At 44.7% G+C, this 8030-nt stretch overlaps 1 pseudogene; it reads right to left on the minus strand.

Moving 5' to 3' along the window:
- Window positions 1-1966: 1966 nt before the first annotated feature.
- Window positions 1967-7755, minus strand: LOC125541099 (annotated as a pseudogene).
- Between the last annotated feature and the right edge of the window lie 275 nt (window positions 7756-8030).

The raw sequence follows: 8030 nt of genomic DNA on the forward strand, positions 1-8030 counted from the left end.
GGCAGCGGTTCCGTGAAGATGGAATAAAGGTCTCCCCGTCTAGCCCCCGTTCGGGCGGTGCGTCTAGCATCGTTGGTGTGCGTGTGGAGGTGTGTCTCCGGCAGATCTATCTTTGGTGGATTTGCTCGGATCTCGTCGTTGTTCGTCTACATTCGTGTGTCTTCGGTTTGGATCCTTCCGATCTACGTTATTTTCTATCGGTGGCGGTTGCTGTTCTAGGCTGCTGGTCCTATGGGGCTTTAACATGGCGACTTCCCAACTGTCTACTACAACAAGCTGTGCCTGGCTCCGGTGATGGAGGAGCAATGACGGCGGCGCGCCTTCGACTCGCTTCGATGCTTGTAGTCGTCGCTAGATGGTCTACGAATCTGGATGTAATTTTATTTTTGCTGTTCGTTGTACTGCCATGATTGATGATGAATAGATTAGAAGTTTTTCTAAAAAAGACAAAGACAATTCGAATTTTCGACGGCGATGGGGACGACGCTCGGGCAGACCATCCATCCTAGCTGGCACATCCGACATTTTTTTTGAGAATTGGCACATCCGACATTTTCAGACAGAGAACATACGTGTGCTGAGAAAACAAAAGAAGCCCACGGGCCGTGTGGCGAGCCCATCCTGCGGCCGTGCCAGCCCATTCGCTGCCGCCGCCGGCGCTCGCCGCCGCCGTACGGCATCGGAGCCACCGCCTTGCTCGCATGGTGCTCGCTGTAGCTGCACTGCTCCTGCCACCGGCGTGCGGGGCCAGAGGGGGGAGGCGCCGTCCGTGGCCTCCGTGAGCTGCGTCGCCACCCGCGTCATCGAGCTCCGCCATCGGCCTGCTGTTCGTTCGCAGGTGGGAGGTGAGGTGAGGTCGAGCGGTTTCTGCTGCTTCCTAAAGAGCGAGAGGTAATGCCGTAGCACTCCTTGAGACCTTGACCCCTGCTTGCTCATCGAAACCCCTAAGCCGGCTACTGTTTCTACCTTTGACACGCTCCTGTCATGGCAATAGCAATCACCGGATAGTTTACAGCGAGGATTCTACCGCCCCATGTACTGAAGGTCAGTTATCTGCCTCATTATTTTCCTGGATTGCAAACACTTGCGATCGTATCTTCATCCAGTGCATCGATCAGCTTATCCACACCTTTTTTCCCCTCTCACTGTAAACTATCTTGCTTCGGTCAGTGCCTGCTCGGAATATTCAGAAATGATTTTAGATCTTCATGGGCGGAATCTGATCAAGTCATGTAGTTCTACTTCTATCCCCTGCGCCTCACCCACTCTTTCCAACATCTGTCGATGAAAGTAAGTAATCACAGTGACACGCAACTAGGAGTGTGATGCAAATATAAAGGACTCATTTGATCCTGCGGCAGCTACAAATGGAAGTACAAGTTATCTGAGGCCGGTACTGGGTTCTTACGCAGATTTTGCACTAGATTTTCTTGCAACATACCCATGCCTACCCATGCAAAGCAAACTTATCACTAGGAAGACGCCTGTGGTATCTCTACTGTAACATGATGACATCTTCTTCTTCTTTTTGAAACAAGGCAAAAGACTCGCCATTTCATTGATTAAGAAGAGAGTAAGAATTGCCCGGTTAATTCACGGAAAACCGGGCTAAAACTGATACAACCCAGCCCAGAAATGGGCACCACCGGCCAACCTATGATGACATCTTCTTCTCTTCAACTGTGATGACCTGTTTACTTGCTCTTAAAATATGACCATTATCTATTTATCTTGAGCGCAAGCATCTGTTTTGTATCGCTGCCGACCTTATGAGAATCTATGTGCAGAAATTTATGCCGAACAGCAATTTACTAGAACCAGTTGGAAAACTAATCACTTAAATCACCCATAACATTATGTCGCAAACATTTCGAAGACAAATGAATAAGCGTCCCACTTGCAGCCTGACTAATAAACAATATGATAAATTGATAATCCTTTATTCTCGCCGCAACAGTTTTTCATTCATTCAAGAAAGGCAAAGTAGAAGTCCCACTTCCATCTATTAGTGTCTCGTAGTCAGTCACAACCCATAAGTTCTTTTGCTCTGGCCACAAGATCGGAGAGAGGCATGCTGTACTCCATGAATCCTTCATCGCCCAAGAAAAGCCTGTAGTTTTCAGCCTTTGACGGTGTTTGTTCTACCATTGACAGTGCATCTGTCATCCCGAATGCGTTGAAGCAATCTGCATAGCGAGAATTATACTCCATCAAGTGTATGACTTGCTCGAGTACCACTCTCCTGATCCCAGGACAATGAGCACTAGGTTTCATGTTTGCTTTTAGTGTGTCGACAAGCCTCTTGGCAAATCTCTGCTTAATCTGACCAGCGTCTAGTTCTCGGGTAAAGTCTTCAGGAATAACTTTACATATCTGTGAACTAAGCCCAATCAGGATCTCTAGTTCTGCCCCATCCGCGTCCAGTATTCTTTCCAACACCTGTAATGAGATGTATCATTATCAGTTAAAAATTGATGTGTATCTCTATCTATAGTCCAGTGGTAAATGAGTGAGCAAAAAATAAATATCAAAATTTTACTGAAACCTTGCGCACAAGAACAGACAAAACATGGTAAATTTTATTATGCATCTCTAATAGTGTACTTGTTGCTCGAATTAGCAGCTCTCACCTCTCTCAAGGTATGAGATAGTTCCTTCAGGTCTGACTCTCTGAGCTCGGATCTAGCATGCAGGCACAGATTACGCAGCAGGCTTGCCGCCAGATATATGTACCTTTTATCATGGATCAAGATTTTGAGTTCCTTCATGAACCATGGCTCCTTCAATATAACCAAGCAGTTTTGGGCACTTTGTATTGTCAGCATTGCCAATGCTTGCCCGGCGACCTTCCGTGACAGGTGATCATCATTGGTACTCATGGTTCCTTCTGAGTAGAGAAATGCCTGCATCAGCTTGGTGATGATCATTTGGAAGCGACCAATTTCCTGCCTTGTTTTCTCATCAACGGCAATGTTTCTGAGGATTCCCGCCACCAACTTTCTCGATATCTGGCTGCTCTTGTCGTCTTCAAGAGGTTACTCAATAGGAAGGGGTGTTTTGATATCTTGTACCGCAGTGTGATGCTGGTTTCCCCGCCATTGCTCGTGAGCTTTTGCAGCACCTTCAGTGATGATTTGAGAAGGATCTCTTGTTGTGCTTTGATATTCATCATGTCACTTCTGCAGATTGTGAATCTTATGATCTTCGGGATGAGGTCAGCTGCTTTGCTGATCTCCACACAGTTGTCCTGGTCAACACCAGCAAGACTTTCAATAATTGACATGGCCAGTGCCGGTAGAAGATCGTGGTCTGTCCGCAGCTGTTCCTTGGGTATTGACCAGAATTCTGAAATATGCTGCCAGCATCTGAGCACGCACGAGTTCTGTTTGTTCATGCCAACTTCTTGGGTTGATCTGTTTTCTGTTTCCAGCAGGATATCAGTGTCCCGAAGTTGACCTTGTGTTTGGAATTGGTTATCAGCCACCTCTCTGCTATCTTCTGTATTCAGAACTGGATCTTGTCTTCGCTCGTGTTCATCATCAGTGTCTAGGAGTGGGTTTCCTCTTTCCAGTCTGCGATCAGCGTCAAGAAGTGCAGATACAAGCTGCATTGTACCAGGGATAGTGCCTGCACGGAGGTTCTTTGCAAGCTCTGCAGTGACCTTTGCGGCATATAATCTGATAGCTGTATCCTTTGGACTTGTCCAATCCAACATTCTGATTATTCTGGCCATCGTCTTGGTAGAAGTGGCGAGTTTTGAAAGGAGTTGTGCCTTGGTTGGTTGACTTTGCAGAAAGTTGTGCATCATTCGTATCCCGGCGAGCTGATTCTTGGATGAATCCGAGTTCACAGAATTCATGGCAAAGGTGCTGAGGTTGATCTTCTTTGGAGCAAGCACACCCCCTTGCATGCATTTCTCTGATGCATATGCGTAATACATATTGACAGATTTCATTCCCCACTGACCTTTAAATCCACCACCGCGGATGAGGGATCTTCGAGGGATGAAAGAAAAGAACTCAAACATGCAGGCCACGGCATAGAGTATTCCTTGTCCAAGCACCATCCCATAGAAGATTCTTAGAGAGGCTTTAATGTTTTTTTGGCCATCCACGCTTTCATTATATGCAGCAGGCTCGCTAAGCTCATTTAATGCTAGCATGACCCGCACAACTGCTGCTGGAATCTGTAAGTTGCCAAATGACACTATCAATAGAGCACATACCTCGAATGCAATCATCATAGATGTATCATCTTCATTAAGCACCAGCAGCCCTATAGAGCAACAATCATGCACATGTTTATAGTAACTTTACGCCAAAATTCTTGTTTGCTGCCTAGAACACTGTCCACTAGTTTGCTGATTCTTGTGAACCGCAGATTGCTTATTGTTGTTATGAGCACTGCAACAAGTAGTACTGCGAACACTGCCCATTCAATCATCGAGCCGTCTATGGATATAGAGGGAGCTAACAATACGATTGCAACTAATGGGCCCCATAGAGTCCATACTGATGCGGCACGACGCATTGGATTGCATATGAGTAGTTTCAGAGCTCTTTGAACAGTTATTGACCAGCCAAGAGCAAGTAGTGATAGTGTCACTGCAATAAGTAAGCTCCCATCAAACTTCGTCAAGTACTTCTTCCAGAGAACCTTCCAGATGATTTCCAGAATACCAGAAAAACATGCAATCACAATCAGTCCACTCCAGCCAAGAGGCCTAAAAGCTCCTCTGGTATTGAAGAACAGTTGATAATCAAGTCTATTGTTGTCACGGGTGAACATCCTGAAATATGTATATGGTATCGTTAAAGAAGAAGAACACAATACAGATCACAAGCCTAAGAGATGTTTAAAGAGGTGTTGGTTTGGGTTTGCGGCTAACTTTTTGGACCTTAGAGTAAGTACAATAAGGGTTTGAACTCGCTCACATGTCACATTTGCTTATGTGAAGGAGAGACGGGAAAAGGTAATCGAACCGCCTTCACATTCACACGTGATCCAAAGCAAATAGAGTAAATACAGCAAAAATTGAAAGAAAGAAGACGGAAAATATGGCTAATCTTAGAGCTAACTCATGGTAAGAGTGATTTCTAATAATAATTCTTGATGAGATGTAGACAATGTATAATGATGAGTGTATTTTTTACGCTCATTTCACTGTTGTTTAAACCGAATAATCCCGGATATTCAAAGAAAACCACTTCGATCTTATCAGTAATGACTAATAAATGCGAAAGACTGCAATTCCTTTGTTTTGTTTATAATATAGTGAACAAAAACTAGACATTGTAAAACGGCCACATTTCTAGCAAATGATACCTAAATGTAGCCCATGGATCCGCACAGGTTGATAGCTAGTGTTACTAACAATGTTTGTTCTTTACCATGATTTCAAAGTCACTAATTAATTCTTCTCCTCTCTATGGTTTGCAAAACCCAACATCATATTAACTACTGTAATTTTGCAGTAGTGCTTTTTCTTTTTCAAAGATTATCAACAAAAAAATGCAAAGGTTTTGTTTTATTCTTTTGATCACACATGCCTCTTCAATGTGTGCGCTTGTACTTCTGTTAGATGTGATCGATCTTTGTTGTGATCAATGGTGCTTTCTTTTCTTTTGCAGGGTTTCGGACGCCTAGATCAAGAGTTTGTGCAGAACCACTGTTTGTGCAACTAATTGAGTTTAATTCATAATAGCTTGCATTACACTCAATGAACTTGTATAATACATTTATGTGAAGTTATCATGTGATCTTTAGTTGTGATATATGTGTGAAATATGTTATTTTTGCAGTGTAACATGTGAAATCTGTAATGATGTGATGTGTGTGTAATATGTGAAATCTGTGGTGTGTGGATTATCTGAAATCTTTATGAAAAATGTGTGTGAATCTGCCTTTTTTTTATAAAACCATGTGCGAATATTAGTGTCGAGCTGGAATTATGGGCCTATAACTGTTATGCAAATATGAGTAACGATTGCCCTGTTGCTGTTATTTGCATATTGCAGCCCAACCCGTTATTGATGTGCTTTCTCTAGCAGAGGTGTGACTACACTCGAAATCACTAATTAAGGAGTACTCGTTGCAAAGAACACTTCACCTTCCTAGGTTGCGACAAGTGACGCACATGCAGCGCGTCACTTGTCGCAACCTGGGAGTTTTCCCTTTTTTGTAGATTCGCTTATTCAAAACGTTTTATCTCTTAAACCGTGCGTTCAAATCTCGAACCATTTTCATTATTGGATTCCTCGTGTCGAGATCTTTAAAACTAGATCCCATGTTGATAAGTTTTGACGAACTAACCGGACGAAACAACCGAATCGGGAGCATGGTTTTTTTCTTTTCCAAAAGAGGCACGCCCGTGCCTCTCGCGAAATCACAACCGTGCCTCTCATGGAAGCAAAACCGTGACTCTTGTGGAAGGAAAAAAAAGAAAACACGTTTTTCTCCGTTTCCGAAGAGACACGGATGTGACTCCCGCGAAAGCACAACCATGCCTCTGGCGAAAGCAAAACCGTGACTCTCGCGAAAGAAAAAAAAACAGAAAACACGTATTTTTTTCCTTTCCGAGAGGGACGGCCGTGACTCTCGCAAAAGCACAACCATGCCTCTCGCGGAAAGCAAAACCGTGACTCGCGAAAGAAAAAAAACAGAAAATGTGTTTTGTTTTTTCCCTTTCCGAGGGGCACGGCCGTGACTCTCGCGAAAGCACAACCGTGCCTTTCCGGAAGCAAAACCGTGACTCTAGCGGAAAAAAAAACGTGTTTTTTTCGTTTCCGAAGGACACGGCCGTGACTCTCGCTAAAGCACAACCGTACCTCTCGTGGTAGAAAACCATGACTTTTCACAAAAGAAAAAAAATGCATTTTTTGAAGAAAAAAAATTGGTCGAAAAGCTAAAAAAGACCGGGGGAAAACCAAAACGTCGAAAAAACCAAAAAAAACCTTTAAAAAGCCGAAAACGCGTGCGGAAAAATAAAATAAAATAAATAAAATCCGGAGGGAGCGTCCAGAGCGCGACACGTGGCGAATGGCTGAGAGCGTGTTAACTGGCGTTGATCGTTGCGAGACTTCCGAAGGAGCGCTCGTTAACTAGTTGCTCTCGGCTACACCTGGGTGAACAACATTCAAAACGTCTTTTTGCTCTTCAGGTGCTAAGCTCCTTGCATGTTTCTTTCATTGAATTTGTGGTATTGAAGAAAAAAGGTGACTGGTTCTAGATCCGCAACTGCGATGCTTGTTTCTTGTTTGGACAGTACAACTCCATATATAGCAGACCTTTGATGACACCGATGCAGGGAGGATGTAAGAGTAAATTTTGTAGGCTGCAAACTTATTTTTGGAATGCTAATTTGCTACCAACCCAGGTGCTATATACGTAGTTATCTGTATACAGCATATACATACATACTACATACATACCTTACGGCTTCTAAGAGAACTATCGTCGTCGCGGACGCAAAATCATCATCGGAGCTGAGTTCGCTGGCGTAGCCGCCCAGCAGCACGACGGTCGCCCACATAAATGCCAGCGTGCCAAGCGCGTTGCCAAGCCTCTCGATCAGCACGACGAAGCGAACGAAGCGATTCAGCCACTTCTCCGGTGAGGCAACCTTGCCTTGCCCGCCGCCGCCAGCTATTATGTGGACAAGGTGCTCACCGCCTCCGCCGTTGGCCATTGACCCCTTTACCACCTTCGCTCAGGCTCAAAGAAGAAAACCTATCTCACTTGTGTAAATGGCTTCACCGGATGACAATGGGTAAAGCAGATTCCTTGGAACATAAAGGCCTTTGATTCAAGTACAATTATACAGTGCGTCGGTGCGACGACTCGCCGGTCAATGGGGTGGGCCAGCAACGCCAAAGGCGCTCTGCTGTTCCTCGCTCATTGCTACCGCGTAACGCTGTGGAAAAAGAAGGAAAACCAGACGCGCACTGCGTGCGTGAAGATACTCTGATTCCGCTGTTGAATCAACACAGCCACCGGCCCCGGCCGTGCTTCACCGCTCTGCACACTGTCTC

Source organism: Triticum urartu, chromosome 2 (genome assembly GCF_003073215.2).
Source record: "Triticum urartu cultivar G1812 chromosome 2, Tu2.1, whole genome shotgun sequence".
Taxonomy (NCBI): Eukaryota; Viridiplantae; Streptophyta; class Magnoliopsida; order Poales; family Poaceae; genus Triticum; species Triticum urartu.